Source organism: Neophocaena asiaeorientalis, unplaced genomic scaffold (assembly GCF_003031525.2).
Source record: "Neophocaena asiaeorientalis asiaeorientalis breed wild unplaced genomic scaffold, Neophocaena_asiaeorientalis_V1.1 scaffold190, whole genome shotgun sequence".
NCBI classification, from domain to species: Eukaryota; Metazoa; Chordata; class Mammalia; order Artiodactyla; family Phocoenidae; genus Neophocaena; species Neophocaena asiaeorientalis.
Window position 1 is genome coordinate 1,368,541 of NW_020175017.1, and position 24,653 is coordinate 1,393,193.

The window sequence follows — 24,653 nt, forward strand, 5'->3', positions numbered from 1 at the left end:
GAATAATTAAATGATATCTCAAGTTTCTTATTACTTTGAAAATTCTGTTATTTTAAAATTCTCAGTTTTCACTTGTTCATGTTTTCTGGCATAGAAATCTGATTCTTTAGTTATAAAGTAAGTCATGGAGATGTAATGCATAGCACGTTGACTGTAGTTAATAACGCTGCATTGTATGTATAAAACTTGCTAAGAGAGTAGATCTTAAAAATTCTCATCATAAAAAAGAATTGTAACTATGTGTGGTGATGGATGTTAACAAGACTTATTGTGGTGATTAGTTTGCAATATATACAAACATTAAATCATTATGTTGCACGCCTGAAACTAATATAATGTTATATACCAATTACATCTCAATTAAAATAAAAGACGTCTTTTTTCTTTAAATATAACAACTAGGTAGAACATCTTTGTTCTGTAAATTTAAATGCTCTATTTAAATACTATTTTAATTCATAATTCTTGACTTTTCTCTCATATTTTTTCACCTTTCCTTTTATTGAAAAAAATTTTAGAAAATGGCAGTTAAAGGGCACACACAAATCAACAGAGATATATTAGTGGACAACCTAGGCAAGATAAAACTAAAAAATGCCATTAGCTTCTTTAATTGGTTAAAAGCACAAAATGTAACAGGCAGAAAATTTCTTTTAAATTAAAAAGCTGTGTTTTTTTTCCCCAATTCTCCCCAAGTCAGATATATACACACCCACAAAAATAGTGGGTGAAGGAAAGCTGACATACACAAGAAGTTGTAACCTGAATTAAGGGAAACAGCCATTGAAGCAGGAATTAACACAATAAAGTCAGCAACAGGTTAACAGTTTTCAAAACTGAGTCCTCAAATACTGCATGACACAAAGCTATACCATATAAAGTACTGCTAGGTATGAAGGAAGGAGTCTGTACCACTTTTAGCCAAAATGCTTTTCCAGAGAAGCGAATCAAAACAACACAATCAGCAAACTAAAGAAGCTATAGCTAGATATGAGAGCTACCACTACTCATATCTGACCTAGAAAGTCCTATTTATCCAGAATAGACCAAATTTTCAGGACAAATTAGGGACTTTTTTTTTTTTAACATTTCTTACTTTATCCATTATAAGTTCTGTTTCTTTCTCCCATACCCCTTAATTCATCATGATTCAGCAGAAAGATGTCTGGTTATAGAATTGGCTATTTTTTTTCTCTGTGGTGAGACTGACATTGGGCCTGGATATTTCAGGCTTGTATGCATCCATAACAGTGTTCTGCTGTGGTCAAAATCTTAACAATGAACTTGGTGAGCTCGGCTTCCCATTGCTGCTTTGTTCTTCCACTGATGAAGGTCAGCTTTAGAGTGTATTTGTCACCGAACCTTTTGAGAATGTACCAAATATCATCAGGATACATCCCTGTAGAATCTTTCCTGGGGCCACAAGAAAGATGCTTTTCTCCTTATATGAGGTATAAATGGTCAGGATCTGCATCATCACAAAATAGGATATGATGCACAAAGCCAAAACAGGCTTGGACTCTGAGTCCAAATCAAAGCCACTGTGGCAAAGAAATGAGAAATTGTACAGATGGTGAGGCAACCATCAGTTAGACCAAAATTCTCCACATACTTGTACATTTTGGCAGAATCATTCAAAGAATTTTTCACAGCTGACACATCCCATTTGTCAGTTTTTACAGGCTTATCATCAATCTTCCACTTGTCCAACAAGCCACTATGGCTACTACCTGTCCCATAGCTGGGGCTGTTATCGAATCCCAGTCCGTGTGCCTGACACACGGTGAGGCCCAACAAACCAAAACATTGGAGTCTGAAGGGGAGAAAGGTCTATTGCAGGGTCAAGCAAGGAGAATAGGGTGGCTCGTGCTCTAAAGACCTAATCTCCCTAATAGATTTTGGGGAAGAGATTTTATAGACAAAATTTGGGGGGAGGTCTGCAGAGTGTGTGGCCTTCCAGATTGGTTGGTGGTGAGGTAACACGGTGGTGTTCCAGGAATCTCAGTCATCAGCCTTCTAGTTCGAACCAGTCTGGGGTCCACAGGTTGTGCTCAGCCTAAAGTTACCATCCTCCACCTGGGTGGGGGCCTTAGTTCCTGTAGAAGAACTTAGAGACATGTACCAAATTGTTATGCACATCCCCTGAGGAGGATCCAGAATGAGGCCCCACCCTGCACTATTGTTTCTTTCTGCATTGCCTTACTCCCCTAATTAGTAACTGTTTGAATCTGCCCTTTGGAGCTCAGAGAAGGTCTAGGAGGCTGAAACGTTTTCCCTAAAAACAGGAAGTTGGCGGGGGTGGGGGTGGAGGGACTTCCCCGACCGTCCAGTGGTTAAGATTCCGTGTTCCCAATGCTGGGGGCCTGGGTTTGATCCCTGGTTGGGGAACTAAGATCCCACATGTTGTACTGCACAGCCAAAAAAAAAGGAAAAGAAATGGGGGACACAGAAAGGCTTTTGTACTTGGGAGGGGCCAACAGTGTCCTGCTCGGTTTCAATTCCCAGTTTTATTTGATATTTCTCAATCTTGAGGAGAACAAGAAAAGGAATAACATTTTGGATAGAAAAGTTAATCATAAACTCAGCAGAGGAACTCAGTTTTAGTGGGACTTGTGTTCAGGACCACTGTCAGCCCCACTACTATCTCTGCCACCATCTTGTCTCTTTCTCATTATTTCTTTCAGTTGATTCTTCGACTACATTTTATACAACTGAACCTGCACAACCACACAGGCACACAAATACATTCTCATGATAGAAAATTTTTTGAGCTGCATTTTAAAATAACAACTGAAAAGAATGTAAATATATATGTATCTATTTAAACTACTCAGAATTTTGAAAATAAATTATTTTAAATAAGTATCTCAGTAGACAAGATGTTGCTATTTAAAATATATTCAACAATTAATAGACTGAGTAAAAGGAAGGCTAAAATTTTGATTCAGGATGAAATTTTTGTCTAAATGAGTTAAATATGAATGGTATTCCTAAATTGTGAATATAGTAATTAATTCATTTTTCTTCTTTGGAATCTCGTGTCAGTTCAATTTACAAAGCTATACTCAATTTATTTACAAATATTTATATTATCCCACTGTTCTATCAACTTCAGTTACTATCCAACCAAGTAGTAAAACTATCTGTTGTCTTTTTTTATTGCTTTTAGTGTCTTTGAAACAGCATTAATTTTCTCCTGAAAAATAAAATTTGTAATTTCTGTATAGATGGATCCTACTAACACTGGATGATGTGAAGGATGACACTTTTAGTCCATATTTGTGAATCAGATAATACTATACCAATTAGAAAAATTCTGACAAATTTCATTTGATACTATGACATAGAAGTTCAGTTTATGTTGGCTGGTTATACATGAGTGTATATATGACTATATATGAGTGTATATATGATTATATATATGTGTATATGTTTGTATATGCATATTTACACACCCATATATATATGCACACACACAAGGTGATCACACCTATAATTTTATAAGTATAATTTGTAAAGTCATAGGTGGTTGAGGGTTGTTCTAACAAGCAGATAATATTCAAACATATTCTTACAATTTTGAAAATTAATGTATACAAATTATTGCATGTCAGAATTTCCTTGACAGATTGCTATAATACCAAATGGATATATAGGACAGCTGTTGCTATAGCAACAGGATAGGCTTAGGGAACCAAATACAGGATAATTTTTTTTAAATGATCGTACCCATTCACCTCAATCCACATACATGATAATTTTTTCTTGTATATACATTACTGACTATACATTATTATCAATGATTTAAAAAATAAGGTTTGTTTGTACTTCTCTGATATATTTATATATAAGTACATTCTAAAAACTTTTTAAAAATTGAGACTTTGGTTTTCTGCTGATTATTTGCTCTTGTTTATGTTATGGTTTGATTTTCATGAATAACTGTTATATAGAAACATGATAGATATAGAGATTTATATTTTTATAATTTTGTATGCAGGTTAATTCTTATCATTGAGAGAATAGAACTATATATCTCAATTTCAGATGTATATAGATAGATAGATATAAATATAGATATAGATATGTTCTAAACATTAACATAATTGACATTTGGGACCAAGTAAATTTGTCCCCTTTATTAGGGGAGGCTGTCCTGTGCACCCTAGGATGTCTAACTGCATCCCTGGTCTCTATCCGGTAAATGCCAGTAGCATTAGTGGATGCTATCAGTGGATCCCCCACCACTCCCAATTTCAAGAAGCAATGAACGTATATAATTCAAGCAATGTATACCAAAGATGTCTCCAGATATTGCCAAATGTTTCCTTGGAGACAAATTGGCCCCTGTTGTGAAAAGCTGGTCTAATGTTTTAAAAATATTCCATACCAGCCAAATATATATTAAAGATTATCAGCAATAGATTAAATATTTAAGCATTTGAACTATTTGAAAAATCCACATACATCTTTGATGAATTTTCATGGACTCTTCCAGTCATTCAAATCTTCGGTCTTTAAAATATTAGATAAATAAGCAAATTTTATTTCCTATAAACAAGTCTTTTAATAATATGTAGTAAGGAAAACACATAATATATAAGTTAGGAACTTTAAATCATCTACAATTTTATATTATTTACAAGCTAATTAATTAACTTGCCTTGGTTTTATGTATGCTGGTAGATGACATGAGATTCCTTAATCTAAGATGGGCAGTTTATTGCTAAAGCAATAGCAGTAGCCAGAGAATCAGTTTTATTTGTGTTAGATTTCTGAGTTCCAATTCCTACAGGGAGACCCAAAGAGTCAGAGGATAACTGCACAGGTGGGGTAGATTGTATTGTAGGAAAGGAATGCTGAGTTTAGAGAATTCAAATCTCTTCTAATGGGGAATTAGTATGCCTGCCCTTTGATCTAGAGGGTGACAATATCTCTATTTTCAATCCTGTTTGCTATAAAAATGTCCTTTAAAAAAGAAATCTGGAAGAAAAGGCAGTCAGTTCTTTGCTTACAAATATACAAAACATATAAGAGACACAGGAAGAATTGTTTCCCAACAGGTACTGCATATAGATAGATTACATGAAACATAAACTTGAATTTAATTATTGCTAAATAAATGCTGAAACAATTTGAAATCACATTTGACTGACATGTACTGATTTTATCATCAGGACCAAGATATATAAAACCTATATAAAATAAATAAATACAGGCCCCAAATTTTAAAACACAAGTAATTGTGCTTTTAATTACCTGCCTTTTTTCCACTTCTAGAAAAAGAATATCCTGTGGCGTTTACAGAATCAGAATTGGGAGCTAGCCTGTCTGGATTCAGATTCTGGGTTAGCTACTTAACAGTGATATGACATTAGAAGAGTTTTCTTTCTTTAGCTATTCATTGTTCAACTTCAGTTTTTTCTGTAAAAGAGAGAAGATACCAGTACTCATAGCACCAGCTGTTGCTAAAATTATAAGTGGTAATTCACGTAATGTATATAGTGTAGAACAAAATAATGCTACTTATTGTTATTTCTTCTTTATTGTATGAGTGAATTCAGTATGCAAGTCACTGAAGCAAACATTGAAAATGCCAAGATATATAAGACACAGTCCTTGTTCCTAGGAAGATGATGGTTATTGGATGAGAGAAACAGTCACCAAAAGTTATTTTTATCTTTTTACATATGGTAAAGATATATAGAAAGTACTGTATTTTTATTAAGAAGATTCACAACTTTCTATGCTATATAGGTAAAGAGAAATATAATTTATATATTTTTAAGAAAATATTCAATGATATTTTAATTTAGCCTGAAAAAACAAGTATTTCATATTTCACAAAGACACAAAAACTATATTTTGTACTATGGTATTTTGGAGATTGAACAGAAATTACAATGAGATAATGTCATTGCTTTATTTTTTTAAACCATTTAACTTAGACTTACCGTTATACCGAATACTCATTCTAAAACTTTACTATGCTGTATATCATTGCTTTATTCTAGCAATTTAGTGAAATAAGAGCAGATGATTCTAACATTTATTTTATTACTGTCTCCTCAGAACAATTTTAAAGGTTATTTTCCTTTTTCATCTGATTTCTTGGAAAATAAATTTATATCTAATTGGGCCTTATATTTAAGTTTTTGTTCTTCTGAATATCTTTGTGCTCTTTCTGGGTTTAGTTGCAGGCTCTCTCTATATATATATTTTTTAAATCTCTAACTTGTCCTTAGCACTAATATTGCAAAAAAATACAAGTGAGCTTAATGTTTTCTGATATCACTTCACCTTTTTTTTTTTTTGACAATTTGGCATACCCTGTTTCTTTTACTTGAATTATCCTCCACCTTCATGATTCAGTTCACAAAACAACTCAGCAAAAATTCTCCTTGATTATCTTAATGCAAACCTAGCCCATATGAACTTCTATAATAATCTTCCATCTTTCATTCATTCATTTTTTTTCATTTAACCAATATTTGTTACACATCAACTATGTGCCAAACACTCTACAATGTACTTAAAAGGCAGATTAAATAAGACACCAACCCATCCTCTCCATGAACTTGAGATTTAGAAGTGAACATCGGTATTTCAACTCATTAGTTTCTTTTCGTTTAATGACTTAAAGTAGATTGTTAGCCATGTGCAAAGGAGCACAAAAAGGTGATGAATAAGCTTGTACTTGAAAATAATAAGATATAGCTAATAGATAAAACAGGAAATAAATTCAAGACAGAGGAAGCAGAAGGGAGAAAAAGAGAGTAGTTTAAGAACAGGGTGTGTTTTATTGAAATCATAAGTTGGGTGTGTTTGGAATACAGGTTATGTGATAGGTGAGAAATTGGCGTGGTTCTCTGGGTATTAGTTTAGGATGGGTCCAGTTATTGGAGAACTGACATTGCATGCTATTATTGTGTTAGACTTTATTATTTGGGCACTTATAAGTAAGATGTGACAAAATCACATTGATTTTGAAGATATTTGACTCTGACAGTAATATAGAAACTATCTATGGGGAAATCTGAGTTACTTAGAACAAGAACAGTTCTGTTTGTCTGATACTACCCTGACTAATGAAAACAAACAAGGACTATTCCCTTCAAAATATGTTTTCTCAATTTCTGTTTAGGATTGTGTTTTGTACTCCCTTCCTTTTATTTTTTACCTCTTTATATAACAGACACAATGGAAATACTTGAGGTACTTAAGAAAAACAACTCCATGTGAGCAAGGGGGCGAATGGAAGGTGATGAAGTCAGGAGGTTAATGTGGAATTAATAATATATATTGTATAATTATATGCAATATGTATTACAACACACACACACATGCAATTACAGAACTAGATCAAATATGTTTGCAATATCAAAAAATAGAAATAGACTATCTCACTTATTAAAATATTTGTTTTACACGTTATATATGATATATAATTTTATAATATTGCATATATTTACTTTATAGTCTCTGCTTTTGGTATGCAAAATTCTTTGGTCTAGTAACTACATTTATATTAATGTCTTATAAATACACATACTTCCTTGTTGTATAAGGTATTGTATATTGGCTTAATGGACATTAACATATTTACATAGAAATATCTTCTTCTACCTTATTTTTTTTCTAAATATCTGATTTAAATTTTTTTTCATTCCAAGTTAATATCTGTAAGGCAGCCAATTCTACTATTTATTTACTCTAGCAATTATTTGTTTTTCCTAGTTTTATTTTTATCTATTGGAGACTGTAATATTTGCATCCCTTGCCATCACTCATTCCTAGATTCTTAAAAACATTAAATGCTCACTTCCAGAGCACATAATAAATCGTCTTCAAATTTTTCTTATTTATCTATATCTTATTCTATAAAAGGATGTACAAGATCAGTATTCCCTGAGTTTTTGCATTTTTATTGTCTGTTTGTTTCATTTCTTCTTTTTTTTTCTTTTTTTTTTGTGGTACAGCGGGCCTCTCACTGTTGTGGCCTCTCCCGTTGCAGAGCACAGGCTCCGAACGCGCAGGCTCAGCGGCCATGACTCACGGGCCCAGCCGCTCCGTGGCATGTGGGATCTTCCCAGACTGGGGCACGAACCCGTGTCCCCTGCATCGGCAGGCGGACTCTCAACCACTGTGCCACCAGGGAAGGCCCTCTTTCATTTATTCTTGAAAGACACTACTACTTGATAGAAAAACCAGCTATCCTAAAAATGTTACACCATTCTGTTTTGGAATAAAATGTTGCTTTAAAGAACTGATTCTTTTTCCCGTATAAATCAATTGATATGGACATCTAAAATTAACTTTTGATTTTCTTCAAAAATTTTCTGTGTTTTAAAATCAACTTTTGTACTGTTACTTGGTTAATTTTCACCTTTTGTTACTATATATATATATGAATGGGTAATAATTCTTACTGATTTTTCATGCTTAAATGAATTGTGTTTTCCTAGGTTATCAGGAAGTACTTAAAGTGATAAAACAGATTAGCTTTCCCAGTCTAATAACTAATGTACAGATTCCTCCTTTTGTACTTTTACCATGAGGCATTGAAAAAATGTCTCTTTGTGAAGTCACGTCTCTATCCCTCACAGATAAATCAATTCAAAGGTACTTTCCTTGTACCATTTTTATCTTCCAGAGCTCTACAACCTTTCTTTTAAATGGGTCTCTCGTTTCTGAAGAATGTATTTTGCTGCTATACTACATTCTGAATTTATCATCCTCTGAACCTCTCTTCCTTCATATTACTTCTGTATATCTGGGAGGCCCAGCATTTGTGCCCACCACTTCTTCTGCCTGCAGTTTGTGGTAAATTTCTATCAGCTGGAAAGGAGGCAGTTTTATCTGCACTTTTCAACAGCTTGAAGCTGGTATGGATTTTGAATCTTGTCAGTTTTCTCAGATTTGTTCATCTGGTAGCTACTCAGCCAAGCACCTCTCTTTTGGGGTATAAATTTTATTGGCCATACCTTCATTCTGAGACTTGTTAGATCTTTCAGTATCGTACTTTCCCTCTATCACTTCTACAGAGAAGTTGCTGATCCTGGTCACATATGCCTATGTTCAAGAGTTGATGCAGTTCCTTCTTACCTAGTGTTGTTGAAGATGCCATATATGGATTTTTTTTTCCTTTTACTCTACAGTCCAGTGTGTCTGTTGACTATAGTAAAAAACAACAATGTTTGTACTATATTTTTGTCAATGGGAATCTTCAGTGGTATTAAAAGGCATGAAATTGGATGATGCAGCCTAGAAAGTAAACACAGATAAGAGGTCCCCAAGAAACTGTTACCTATACGAATTGGAAAGTAGAAAGGACAGAGTAGAAGACAGCAGTGTAGGAAGTCAAAGAGTTGGCATTTTGGAAACCAAAATTTGAAATGTTTCAACGAGGGTATGCTGCTGATAGGTGAAGTAAGATAAAAACGAATACAAGATGGGATTGGTTTTATGTTAAAATAGTAAAACACCTCCATAAAAGTTTTAAAATCTGGTGTCACTCTGGTCAATATTGCAGATGCTCAACTCAAGGGTACCCTAATTTTTTTAAGGATTGGTTACCAATATTTGTCTTAAATATTATAAATGCAAATGATATTTGTGGATTTTCCAATTCATAAGTATTTCTAGACTCCACACTGGAATGAATCGTATCCAATAAGTTAGCACAAGGAACAGAATTATGTTTTCATATTGAATTTTTTGTTGTATTGTGCCAGTTACTGATTTATCGCCTTTCAGCTCCAAATTCACCCTGTCAGATTGCTCTGTGAAAATGGTACTTGACATTTTAAATACTTTTTTTTCCATTCCAGGTGGCAGGAAGCTCTGTCAGTAGAAGGGGCTGAAGAGACATTCCAGGAAGAAGGGTTTTTTCTTCCTAGCACAGGTCTGCTCACTCATAGCAAGCGACTCCTACAAGCACTTTCCCCTCTTCACTGCCCTTTCCTGTGGGACACGGGAGAGCAGCACTAAGCAGCCAGAAGCTTCTCCCAGTGCGTAGGCCTTCACCAGGCTCTCTGGTAGCAGTCCCTCAGCTCCTTCGGTGCTTGTAAATTCTCCAGTTCCCAGCTCCTGCAGTGCACAGCTGTGAGCACTCAGCTGCAGGCACCCTCTCCCACCACTTTTCGGACCATCAGGCAGTTTTATAGCAGAGTCCTTCGGACCCTTGCGTCACATCCGGCTTCCCCAGTGCCCTGCTTCTGCACTGCATGACAGCCAGCAGCACCCAGCAGGGAACAGCTTTCTCTGGCACCCCAGAGGGTAGATTTCTGGCAGGTTCCACCACAAGTGGAACAACACAGGTACTTCTCTGCCATTCAGTGAGTCATGGGGGTGCTTTCTCCAAGAACTGGATGTTGGTCTAGGGGAAGCAGGAGTCTTCCATAGGCATTCTGTCTCGGCCCTAAGGTTAGTGACTGCTTTTTCTATAATTAGAGTTCTCTTTCTTAATAGTCAATCCCTCCTTACTCTAATACTCTAATAATTAATAATTCTTGATATTAAAGTTCCCTGTTCAAATTATTGTGTTGTTTCTCTCTCCTGATTGAACATTAACTAAGTATGTATGCAGGACAATGCAAAATTCAGAGTCCACAATTCCATTTATTGATCTTATACCATAAGTTTAAATTTGACTCTCTCAATATTTTAGCATCATTATGGTTGTAAACCTAATAATCATCACCATATTTTGTATTGCATATATAACATGAACCTTGCACTGTTTTAATACATTCATATGGTTATCAAGTCAATTAATCTTTACAAAAAACATGTAAGAAAGATAATATTGTTTTCTTTTCTTTAACAGATGGATTAACTGATAGTAGGTAGGTTAAATAACTTTGTTCAAGATTATGTATCTCAGTTAAGTGACAAAGCTGAGAATCACATACAGTATGTCTGGCTCCAGAGTCTATGTTATCAACACTATGTGTAATTCAATTATTTTTCCTTTTAAATTTGTGTTTGTAACAGGGAAGAGCCAAATCTGACTACACGTTGGATCTGTTTCTTTTACTTTAACCTTTGCTTTACACTGCTTTTGTTCACTAAAAGGATACTATCTATACATAATGGCCTGCCTCAGGGAACCCTGCCCCTCTGTCTGAATGTTAAACCAAAGTGCCTTTGTTCAGGGAAACATCCGGACCCTGTCCATCTGTGGATGGTTGCAAGAAGAAGAAGAAATTAACACATCCCTTCCCCAAGGCTGGCCATTCCATCTGATATTTCCAAATTTATGGCCTTTTTACTTCCTCATCTCCTCCCCCTCTGTGCTATAAAAGAAGCTGGCATCCAAACCCTGATAAGATGATTATTTTGAGACGTTAGTCTGCCATCTTCTCAGTTTGACGGCTTTCCAAATAAAGTAATATTCCTTCTTCAACACCCCATCTCCGATTTATTGGCCTGTTGTATGGTGAGCAGAGCAAGCTTGGACTCAGTAACATGTTTATTTTCATTATAGTTAAAAACTAACTGGAAAAAAAATGCAGTGTATCCAAATTTCACAAGTCACATACTCAGCTAATTGACTAACAAATTCTTACTGTCCTGGATTTTCCTTCCTGAGACCCACCCACCACTTATCAGTATTTGGTTTTTGTGTAACTAAGTATGTGTTTTCTGCCTCACTTTGTAGAATATAAGCTGCTTGTGGAAAGAGTCATGTCCATCTCATTCTTCTTTAAAGCTTAGCACAGTGCCTGCTTGTGTTTTATGAATAAATGCATAATGGAAAATAAATAATTCTCCCCAATTTTATTTTTATAATTCATACCTTTAATCTGGAGTAAATTTTTCTTTGGGGGAGAAAAATCTGTTTTTACATGTATGAATCATTTTACTGCACTACACTTTTAGTCCTTCTCTCTTCACAAGGTATGTTAACACCATTCTCTTGAAGGAATTTCTATTATTTTACTATTAAACTACTGTCTATATTTGATAGTTTCTGAACAGTTTGCACTCAGTAAAATTTGTTGATGGATTCTTTAATCTACATTTTTAACTCTAAACAAGGAAGTATAATGAAGTAATACAATGCATTGCATTTTCTAGGTGTCAGTGCTTGGAATTATGTGTTCCTTCTAATGATGCTATGTTGAGGAAATGGAATGTAAAGTATCATTTTGAGCCCATAAATGTGGCATGTTGCATAATGAAAAAGAAAAAGTGGCAGTTGTTCAGAGATGTGTTGGTGGAGCCTTACAGCAGAATTGTGACAAAGAATACTGAGGGCGAGCTAGAGGATATTTTAAGCCCTGCTCTCATCTCTTTTATTTGTTTCTTCTCTAGTTCTATGTTTTAATTAGAAGAGTAAATTGAAACAGCCTGAATCTTTTAGCACCAATATTCTCAAGGGATGTTACACAGCCAATTGGGTTAAGAATCAGGCATCTACAGCATAATTTTCAGCCAACTAGTCAATGATTAGCACTCTGGCCCTGGATAAATCTCATAATCCCTTTGCAACAGTTTCAATACTGGCAAAGTGTAATAGCAAGTTTGTCAGCTCACATTCCACTCACTAGGAATAAAACATCTCTAAGCAACACACATGACAAAGGACTTCTGGATTCACTCCAAACCCAGTACTACAAAAAAAAAATAGTTGACAGATCTTGATGATTATTTCAAATCAGGATACAAGAATTGTATTACTATTTAAGGGCCTGTAGAAACATTTAATCAAATAATAATGAACATGCAATATTTGGTTGAACAGTAGACTTATATGTATATATGGCAAATAGATTAATCACTTCAGCAGACCAGCTCATTGACACTTTTCACTTTCATTTACCTATTTCTGTGTAAGCAATTTGTGAGATTTATAATTTTAGATATGAATGTGGCTTAAAACATCAAGTTGAATTTTGATTTGGACAGCTATGGCCTTCATAAAATTGTTACAGACACATTTTCTTTAATGTACTCAAGGATCCAAAACAAACAAAATCTACAATTAAAAAAAATATATATTATCAAATTAAAGCAAAAACAATCTGTTAGATAAAAGCAACAAAAAGTTCCAGTTTCTTTACATGCCCTTTTCCTATATATTGCTATGGATATTATCTTTGGTTAGATTCCTTGTTCTTACATTATTTTTAAGTAAAGTGGACCTGAAAGCAAAGATCCTGAGGGAATAAGACAGAGAGTGTACTTAAGAAAAAATATTACATTGTATTACTGCTCAACAGTGTTTATTTTGTTTGATACCATTTAGATTTGGAGGAAAACCCTAATATTGCCCTTGTATTTTCCTAACTTTGAACATCATAGATTTGCTTTCACCTCTTTTTAAAGTTTGCATAGATGCAGTTATACAAACTATACTCTTAGGTATGGCTTCAATCACAACGTTGTATTTGTGAGATCAGTAATATTGCACGAAGTAGTTCAGTCATTTTTATTGCTATAATCTAATCTATTAAAGTTAAAACAATTTATTTACCCATTAAAAAAAAAAAGCAACAAAGTATTCCCCCCAATTCCTTGTTCTGATGGAACTGCACAAGTAATACTAAGGCAGTTCAGATATATATATTTTCAAGATAATCTGCACATATGAATTTCTGTTTAACATATTTATGTAATAATACCTTCTGAATAAACCCATGCCACCATTCATGAGTGGATTCTCTTAAATTGTAAAACCCTAGTATTAACACTCTGAAGAACTGGTATTAAAGCAGGGCTGGATTGACCTCTATTCCTTCATCTCCTTTCCTTATACTTCAAATCACTTTTATATTCTGGCTCATTTATGTTTCATAGCTAACATCTTATGTGTATATGTGTCTGTATGCTTTAATGAGGAATAAAAAATTACTTCAACCAGAAGACCCAGACTGGGTTCAACAATCTAGAATTCCTACAGTGCTAGGGGAAAACAAAACCCCCCAAAAAAAACTTACTTAATGAAGTAAAGTAGCATAGGCATGATAAAGAAGAAAAAAAAAATTTAAACTTAGAAAGAAAAAAGGAAAGAAAGGAAGCAGAGAGAAAATGAAGACAGGAAGGAAGTGGGAGAGATAGAAGGAGAAAAAGGATATCATGATTCCTATCAAAAGACAGAATTTGGGCTTCCCTGGTGGCGCAGTGGTTGAGTCCGCCTGCCGATGCAGGGGACACGGGTTCGTGCCCCGTTCCGGGAAGATCCCACATGCCGCGGAGCGGCTGGGCCCGTGAGCCATGGCCGCTGAGCCTGTGCGTCCGGAGCCTGTGCTCTGCAACGGGAGAGGCCACAACAGTGAGAGGCCCGCATACCGCAAAAAAAAAAGATAGACAAAATATGCAAGTAGCACAGAATTTATATTTTTAAATACTTTGAGTTGTTTAAGTGACTGTTTGCCTAAGCCAGAGTCTTTCTCTTGGAGACAAAACATACTTGTAAGTAAACAGATGTTTAAGGGAAAGGTGAAGAATTGCTCCCATTGTAAGTCACAGGTTTCAGCAGACTGTGAGATATCTTTCCTTTTTTATGTAAACGTCTTGTCTCCACAGGGTTTGACAAGATGGGCTTTAGGCTTTCACCACACTAACAAGTCAAGAAAACTGTGTACGCTAATTCTGTGTATGCTACCATTCAGAAGGCTGTTCATATTCATTGCAGACTAACTTGGTCTCACCCTTCAGGTCCTGTTTGACGCTGCACTATGCATCAAGCTTTCTCTGCACCCACAAATTCAGGTAGCGCATCCCACTTTATGACTCCATAAAACATTGTACTTACCTGTGATATCATTTATCATTGTATATTGCTGATATCTATTAACTTGCTTTTTCTCCCATTTAATTGTAAGCTAAGCACTAAGGCTATAAAATAATGGTAGTGATGTGTTTTATAATATATAAAACTTCCTTTATGCCAAGCACAGTTCTTTACACAAATTACAGTCTTAAATTCTTTACATTCATTTAATCCTCACAATGACCCTGGAAGTTAGGTGATATTATTATCTTTTATTCATCATTAAAGAGAGGGAAACAAATAGAGGTTAGAGAATTTGCCCGGGGCAGCGATTAAGACAGGATTCTTACACAGAAAAGCTGGTACCAGAGACTTTGATCTTAACCATCATAATATTTTGTATCATTATTTTAGCCCTAAGTCACAGCATGAATGTCTGAGACATAATATGCACTCAGTAGATATTGCTCGAAAAATAATCACTCTACTATCAATATTTGCGAATGAAAACTATATGAAAAATAAGTCTTGTATCTTCGGGTATTTTTATTGTCAAAATTTCTCTACTGATTCTATGTGCTCTACTAGCATTTTGCCATCACAAATGCATTATCTTCCCTTAAATGTATGTTTGAGTTTTCTGTTCTGTTTTTCTTGCTAGTTATCTGAACTAGAGGGCAAGGAAAAGAATATCAAAACAACATCTTGTGTAGAGGAATAGTCTGTGGAATTATGCACTTGATGATCTCCCCCTGAAAAAGAAGTAAAATTACATGTGTTTAAAGTTCATTCACCCAACTCTTAATGCATAAATCTATTCAAAAATGTTAATTGAACATTTTTAAGCCAGATAACATTTTAAGCCAGATAACATGTTAGACCTTGGACATGTTATGCTTTATAAGAATGAGTTATAAAGCATAGTCTTTCCCTCATGAAACTTAGTAGACTAGGGATGCAAATAAACATAAGTAAAATAAGAAGATATACATGTAATTCTAAACCCTGACAATGTTCTGAAGGGGAAATATGCATAATTGATAAACCATGTATATATAGGGAGCCCACCCTAGGCTGTGAAATCAGGGAAGGTCCTAAGTCAGGAAGAAGCAAGAGTAACTAAACAGAGTCTGGGAATGAACTTGGAGAGAATCCTGAAATTACATCACTAAAGGCCTCAGAGGCAGTGTTAATTGTTTTGTGCTTCCTTCTAAGAAAAACAGAAGAGAATTGATAAAGTTTTGGTCAAGGGATGGCATGGTGAAATTGGCATTTCAAAAGGACTGTCCTTGCTCCTGTGTGGAGAACTGATCTGGAATATTCAGCATATATTTATATCTATTCTCTCCTGCTATTCACAGAAAAGACTATATAATAGCTAAGTTTAGCAAAACTTTACTGACATTGTTATGCATTTATTAAATATGCGTCTATCTAGTCCTCAAATCACCCTCATCATTACTTCCATTTTTATAGGTGAGGAAAATGAAGCTAAGATTTTGTGTAACTTACCAAATGTAAATTTAGAGAGCGTGAAATTTTGTCTCCCTTAAAGCATCTTGGGCCAGTGTCTTGCCAGTGAAAACAGAAAGAATTACTTGAGTGCTATCTAGGAGGTGTGGTATGCCAGACTTAGTGACAGATTGTTTGGGGAAGGTCAGAGTGGTGGAGTGGGGAGAAATGTAGAATTAACTCCTAGGTTCTTATTTATGCAACTAGGTATGGTTGGTGATACTCACTGAGTTGGGGAAGAAGAATTAATCTTGCAGAGGAGATAAAAGTTTCAGCATTGGACATGATGTCTGTGGATGGTTTTGAGATGTTCAAGGTGCTGTCGCATGTGAGTCAGAGGTAAGACCTGTGACAAAGGAGTTCCTAAGTGCTTGGGGGTCCTAAGTATTGATAGCAGTTGTTGGGAAGGGTAGCCAGTCACAAAGGTGTGACTTTCTTAAAGACAAGAATATCCACAGAAGTGAAACTAGGCCTACATTTTTAGAACTTCCGAGATTAAAAGTAGAGCTGTATGTTTAAGAAAAAGTGGCTATAGTTGTGGGAAAAGCTCAGGAAATTACAGCTGAGAATGATTCAACTGGAAGAATTATCAAATGTGTAGAATAAAACTATAAAGTCAAATTATATGAGAAATAAAATATATCTTTAAATTTCAAGCAATAGACGTAATTTCTGACCTTAATGATAGCTCTTTCAGTGTATCGATGGAAATACAGGCAAGGTAAATCGAGAAGTGAGTGTCAGATAAAGAAACGGATACAGGATATGAGGAACATGGAGGCATGCTTGATTTTTTAAAATTTAATAAAAACTTGCTTCATTTAAATTCTTTATGTGAAGGATAAAATGCCAAGGTGAGGTTGAAGACAGAAGAGGTAGAGTCAATAATATACAAGTCATTAGAGGGTCAGAGAAAATATGATCATGTGCCTAAGAAGAGGAACGGTTCTTCAAGTGAAACAACACTAAATAATAAATAACCATGTCTATATTTAAAATACAGAATGAATCAAAGAAAACTTTTCACTAGTATGTGCAATTATTTTCTGAGAGTGTTTTATTTTCTAAATATAAGTAAACTCCATAGCTTAATCAAGTTAATATATTTGAGCAAATACTAAAGAGACCTCTGCACTTGTAGAGCTCTCTTCTGAAAGTTGTAGAAGACTAGTCTAGACAGATGTATGAGGAGGCCAGTGTTAATGAACAAGAACAAGAATTTGTGGCATGACTTCAAACAGTAGGATCTCTGTAGTATATGTCTAGCTTGTTCACATAACATTTTAAGACCATTGATTTGCAGCAAGAAAAGTAAGCAAACTACCTGAAAAATCAATGCTTTTAAGTAGTCAAATTTCTTGTCCTAAAGAAATACATAGCCGTTCCATCCAGTCTTGAATGATATACAGGCCTTTAGAGTTTCTTCCACTGGGACCTCGTCTAGGAGAATAGGGAGTGTATTAACATTGTCATGCCTTTTTCCTATACTCTTGTTTGATTGTTTGTTTCCATTTGCATATTTATTTACTTATTAGGCTATAATATCCCCTACACACTAGCCTATCTTCTTTGAGGGCCTAGTATTGAGTACTCTATTTGGTTGACTTATGAAGATAGTACGGAGTATGGAGGATTTGCATAAATGAACGCCTAATTCATGTTGCTGAAAAATCCATTCTCCAGTAATGTAGCTTAAGAAGAGTGATACAAAATCTTATTCAAACGAAAAATTACATGAAAACCCTTGCATTTTTATAGGATAAAGACAGATAGGAAGATAAGTATTATATGCACAATTACAATAAACAAGTTTATAATAATATCAGTAAAACAGAATCACAAAAGTTTCTTATATGATGAACACAATAAATAATGGAAACAACTCTACCAAACTGGATTTCTTTGCAATTTTATAAATATCTTGGATTCTTATGACATTGAAGTTGGTAAGCTAATAAACAGATTTAAAGATGTATATTTAACTTAAGTATAATATTTTAACTAAAAACTGTATAAATGCACATTTTCCACCAAGCTTTTTATAGGCAAATAATTCCTTTTAACATGAATAATAGTAATAAAGCTCTGGCAAAATTTTTGCAGAAAACACATATACAATGTAACCTCTGCTATTTTCATCTTTTTTCTTTAGAAATGGTCAAGAAATTAGACATTTATGAAATAATCTGTGTATAGAATTCTTACATTTTTAGTTAATTTGTCCATCCATTAAATACCTGGCATACATTGCTAGTTTGAAAGGCTTTTTCAAGTATTTTCTAAATATTTCAACTGTGCTTTTAGGAGAACTAGGGGTCTCTCTTTTAAATTTATTTATTTATTTATTTAATTATTTGGTTGCACTGGGTCTCTTAGTTGCAGCAAGCAGGGTCCTTAGTTGCGGGAGGCAGTCTCCTTAGTTGCGGCATGTGGTCTCCTTAGTTGTGGCATGCATGTGGGATCTAGTTCCCTGAGCAGGGGTTGAACCTGGGCCCCCTGCTTTGGGAGCATGGAGTCTTAACCACTGCACCACCAAGGAAGTCCCTCAACAGTGATTTTATAGAAACACCCTATTTCTTTTCCAAATCCTAATTTATGTAATATTTCATGACATAGTTTATAATATTTAATGAAATAACTATCAAGTAAATAACTCAAGTAAAACTAACAAACAGATTTGAGAGCAGACATTTAGAAAATTCACTCTAAACTAATGGGATTAGAAGAGAGCATGAAGTATCCCATTATAAGTAGGTCATGTGAACAGTTTGCAAGGCAGAAATAGAGACACAGATGTAGAGAACAAACGTATGGACACCAAGGGGGGAAAGAGGGGTTGGGGGCTGGTGGTGGTGGGATGAATTGGGAGATTGGGATTGATATACCCTAACATGTATAAAATAGATAACTAATAAGAACCTGCTGTATAAAAAAATAAAATTCAAATTAAAAAAACCTGCTATATAAAAATAAATAAAATTAAAAAAATTTTAAGTGAGTCATGTGATTCATGAATATGACACATTAATTAATTAAATTTATTTAATTTAAAAAAACCTGCTATATAAAAATAAATAAAATTTAAAAAAATTTTTAAGTGAGTCATGTGATTCATGAATATGACACATTAATTAATTAAATTTATTTAATTTTTGGCTGTGTTGGCTCTTCGTTGCTACATGTGGGCTTTCTCTTGTTGCGGTGAGCAGGGGATCCTCTTCGTTGCGGTGCGTGGGCTTCTCATTACGGTGGCTTCTTTTGTTGTGGAGCACGGGCTCTAGGGGCACGGGCTTCAGTAGTTGTGGCTTATGGGCTGTAGAGTGCAGGCTCAGTAGTTGTGGTGCACGGGCTTAGTTGCTCCGCAGCATGTGAGATCTTCCCGGACCAGGGCTTGAACCCGTGTCCCCTGCATTGGCAGGCGGGTTCTTAACCACTGCGCCACCAGGGAAGTCCCAGCCTTACTTTAAATATGTATTTATAGAACTAATATAATACCTGTTTGTCTTTAATGAAAAATGAATTACTTAACACCATCTATTATTTTACTCATCTAACAGAAATATTAAGGAGCAGAAACACGTGAAGTAATTAAGAACCACCAATAGCCCATCATCACTTGTCAGTACACACTTCTCATAATGAGATATATCCTTCCTGTAAAACTCGGCTTTTAAAATTTTATTTAAAATATCTCCTAGAAAGAGATTTTGTAATCCAAGTTTCATTCTGAAAAGAATTTTAATCACATAATTATAAATAGTTGAAAATATGGATTTTTATAAGGGAAATGTTAACAGGGTCTTAACTGCAGTGTTACAAATGTGATGCTGCAATAGGACAAACAGGAAATGAATTACAGTTGTATGCAAAAATCACTATGCATTTTATAATGTCAAAAGATGAATATCTTTACTCATAAATGACACTACAGATTGACATTTATTATCATTGTTTCTATCTCATAACCCATTCATTTATTTGACAAACTAGAAGATTATCAGTTGTGTTGTATCACAACTTGTTAATTCTGGTTTACTGTTAATTATTTATTTTTATAATTAGTCATTCATGAATTGAGCTGGCAATAATTATAGTTTTTTGACATCACATTGATAAAGCAAACATTAACACTTTATATACGTGACTATAAAATGCCAAACTTTTAAAAAAAACTCTAAAATATACATAAAGATCTTCAAAACTAGTATCAGTTGGAAAATTTGTACTTCCTGCTTTTATATGTACAATGAAAATCTTTTATAACTCTCAATATCTTTGTAAGTATATGTTGCAGCTCCTTGATGTTATATTTTATTTGAATAACTGCTTAAAGCATTAGTTTTCTCACAAAATGCATATTGATATTACTTGTTATAGACAATATATAATACGTGACTATAAAATGCCAAACCTTTAAAAAAAACTCTAAAATATACATAAAGATCTTCAAAATTAGTATCAGTTGGAAAATTTGTACTTTGTAGGGCGCGGCTGGATAGCCATTGCGCATGCGCTAAGCATGCCGCTAGGGCGCATGCACCTAATATGCTAATCAGGTTTTGAAGCAGTGGCCTATCCAAAGTCCGGCTTGCGAAATGCGATAACCATACGGACGAATCAGGGACTTACACGAGTCCTTAAGCCCTTATATAAGCAGACAGGCTCGAGCGTACGGGGTCTTCCTTCCATCCGCCTAAAACCAAGCTGTACTCCAATAAAGTGTGATGCGAGAAGAATCTAGCGTGTGGTGATTCGTCATTCTGCTGGTCAGAAGCGGCTCGCCGCAGTACTTCCTGCTTTTATATGTACAATGAAAATCTTTTATAACTCTCAATATCTTTGTAAGTATATGTTGCAGCTCCTTGATGTTATATTTTATTTGAATAACTGCTTAAAGCATTAGTTTTCTCACAAAATGCATATTGATATTACTTGTTATAGACACAAATTCATAAGATGTATTTTCGTTTGAATTTTCCATTCATATTTTATGATAAAAATACTGGATTTCTAATCATAAACACACAATGTGCTCACTTTCATTTTTTGGTAGTTACATATAAAAAGTCAAACATCTTAAGGGAAAAATACATCTTTAATAAAAGAATATTAAGTAGAAAAATCAGGTAGTATTCAGTGGAATTATGATGTACATATTATCAATGTACTTATGAAATAAATCATTGATTTCTCATAAAATATATCCAATCAAAATTGGTTTATTAGTTTATATTTCCCAAGACATATATTTATCTCAAGTGGAGCATTTAAAAGCTAAAGAATTGTCTGTTAATCATCAGGAGGGATACTGACAGCATAATTTAAAGGCTTTAACTTCAGAAACTGTGATGAAGGAAATATTCCTAATGGTGTTAGCAGGATAAAAGGGAAAATATATGGTCGTTAAATATCAGGCAAAACAACTGTGGGAAACTGTTATGTTCCCCAAGGGTAGGAAGGAAACAGAGTTAAAGCCTTGAAGAGAGCAGAAGCCAGAATGAGTGAATTGCCTCATTGAATTTGATAATCCAAACAATCTTATTTGGTAGGAATATATGAATTCAGGTTGTAGACTGAGACATACAGAAGTCAAATGATTTGCTCAGGTCACACCACTCAGAATTCCCTATCTCCTCTGCATCTAGGAAAGCTTATGACATTGAATTCTGGCTGAAGGAATTCAGTGTATTTCTTCTTGCATCTGTAGGCAGAGTGTGGACATCTCCAAAGTGACCTTGGAAGTCACTTGTCAAAAATTGAAGAGCCTCCATTTTCTTCATCCATGAATAACTAGATGAAACAGTATCTTCTGATTTATATGACCACCATTAACTAAACTCATGCATGCTCTAAAAAAAATCTGCTTTGTATTGACACAGATTTCAGAGATTATTATTTCAGCTAATACTTAGCTCAACTACAGTAAGGGTCTTTATTTATTATTAAAGAAGAGTGTAATATAATACTAGTTAAATGGGCTTCTAGAAAATTAAGTTTATCTAATCAGATGTGTTTTATTCATGTGTGTAGTAAATGTAATAGAGAATATAAATAAGAAAGGAATAATATAACAATGAGATATTAAGAAATTATCCTCATTCCAATAACTTCAAGGTTTCTTTTGGTATAATACACACACAAGAGTTAGAAAGGAAGGTAAATCTATCTACTGATTCCCTTAATAAAAAAGATAAAGCCCACATCTAAGTAACTGGACTCTTCTCACAGTGGAATCCCACCTAATGCTCGGGCTCAAGTGGGTTGAGCGTGGTTATGTGGTAGGCTATAGAGAATTTGGAGGAGCGGTGTATTCTAAAATGTATGATTCTCTAATTATGCTGGCCAAAAATCAGTCAATTAAGAGTTAGCTAAAATAGTGTCTGGCATTGACTATCAAGTCATCACCAATACAGAAACAGCATCTGCTTTTATCAAGTGTTTAGTGAATTAAATCAGAGCAATATTATATAGTTAATTATGAGTAATTAATAGAATAAATATTTAGTGCAAAATTCTGCTAAGGACAAATATTAGGTGCTTTGCAGATAAGTAATAACAGAGCAGGTGAGCACAGCAATTCATACAGTGTGCTAAATCAAGTAGAGCACATTGTGAGCCAGGTTTCTCAATGAAAACAGCCATGTTAATGAGACAATCACTATTTTAGCTGAGCTTAAAGTAGCCACAACACCCAAGAAATAAAACATTCTATAACATGATAAAGTTACCTACATAGATTATATACCAGTTATTCCCTAAAATGGAATATCTAACAGAGTATTATCACGTTAAAACTAAACTTATGTTTTTTTTCTTTTTAGTGGATTTTAATTAGATTTCTCAGAGACACATACAATTTCTGTCAGAATTCTATATGAATCTTAAAGCAGAATAACTATATATCTCCTTCCATAAAAAAACCCCAGAAAACAGGGAAAAAAAACGTAATGGACAAAATAAATTGCTTTAGCAGTTTAAGAGAAATCCAGTCTGAAGAGAAAATACTCCTCTTTGAGAGAGAAATATTATGTCAAGAATTACACATATTCTTTTCATACATATATTCAACAGTAGGTATTTTCCAATTTCCTATAGCAAATACATATGCGATGACCAAATGTATATGATGAGAAGGAATGTAGCCCAAAAGGAATGTATATTAATTAATAGCTATAATACAATTAATTAAATATTAATAGTGAAATTCCTGCTTTGGTTTTAATTAATGATATTTTCTAGTAGGTTGTGTTGGTAATGATGATTATCATCTCCTATGAGAATTATTTATTTGATTAACATATTGACTATAATTCTGTTTTTGAAAATTTGCTTATATCTTAAAAATAATGACAGCCTTTGGCTATATATATTTTATTAGACATCTAATAGATTGCTTAAATGAAAAATATTAAAGAATAATAGAATAAATGCTAAATTGTGTGCTATATAAAATTAGGGGAATGATCCTATGTAATAAGCCACTTATTGAAAAATTTAGACTAACTGTAGAAACTACATGTAAAATATTGAGACAGTAACCTCCAGTGTGGATTAAGACTGGAATAATGTTACATCCACAGTTGTACTATTTTTTTAATTAATTAGAAATTATATTATTTTATTTAGAAGATTAAGAATATATCAATTTCCTGATGGATAAAAATATCTTATTTTTAATAAAATATCTATAATAAGTCAAAGCAACTGAACCATGTGGGCAGTCAGTAAATTCTGTATCATTTTATTTTAGTAAGTAGTCCTGTGTTTTTCATAATCATTGATCACTTTTAAAAGCCTAATAATACGTATGACCTGAAATTCCTTGCAAGGCAACTAAATGAATACAATGTTTGTAAATTCAGTATTTGAAAAAATACTGTTGCTGCATTGATTATATTGTGCTTTTTATAATCGAAATACTGAAAATCAGATATTGTACATAGAATATAAATAGTATAAACTTGAAATTCCTAGGAATTATTGTTAGTATAATGCTCATTATTTTTCAAAGTACATCTCAAATGAATATTTTATAAAAATAGTGACAGAATATGTATTTACCTTCATGGATAAACTCCAAGATGAAACATCATAAACTGCAGGTTGCTTATCTTTCATTTATCAACATGCATTTTAATTAACTAATTAGTATATTTCTAAAGTCTCATTAAAAGTAGTGTAAGTATTGGGGCTTCAGTAAAACAGAAACCAAGATAACAAGATTTGGCTACTTAGAGAAAAATATTCCATATTGTGTGGAGAGACTGATCACTCGGATGAAATGAACATTAGACAGGTCCATTTCATATACTGAGACCAATATTTTCCATCCTTGATGTTTCTTTCTATCTATTGCCCAGTCTACCCACATGCATATCCCTCACGTAATGTCATTTCTTGTATGCATTATAAGTTCTTGCTC

General features: G+C 34.0%; 1 pseudogene; it reads right to left on the reverse strand.

The window, feature by feature from the left end:
- Nucleotides 1–1,150: 1,150 nt before the first annotated feature.
- LOC112411152 (signal peptidase complex subunit 2 pseudogene) lies at nucleotides 1,151–20,734 on the reverse strand (annotated as a pseudogene).
- Nucleotides 20,735–24,653: the final 3,919 nt, after the last annotated feature.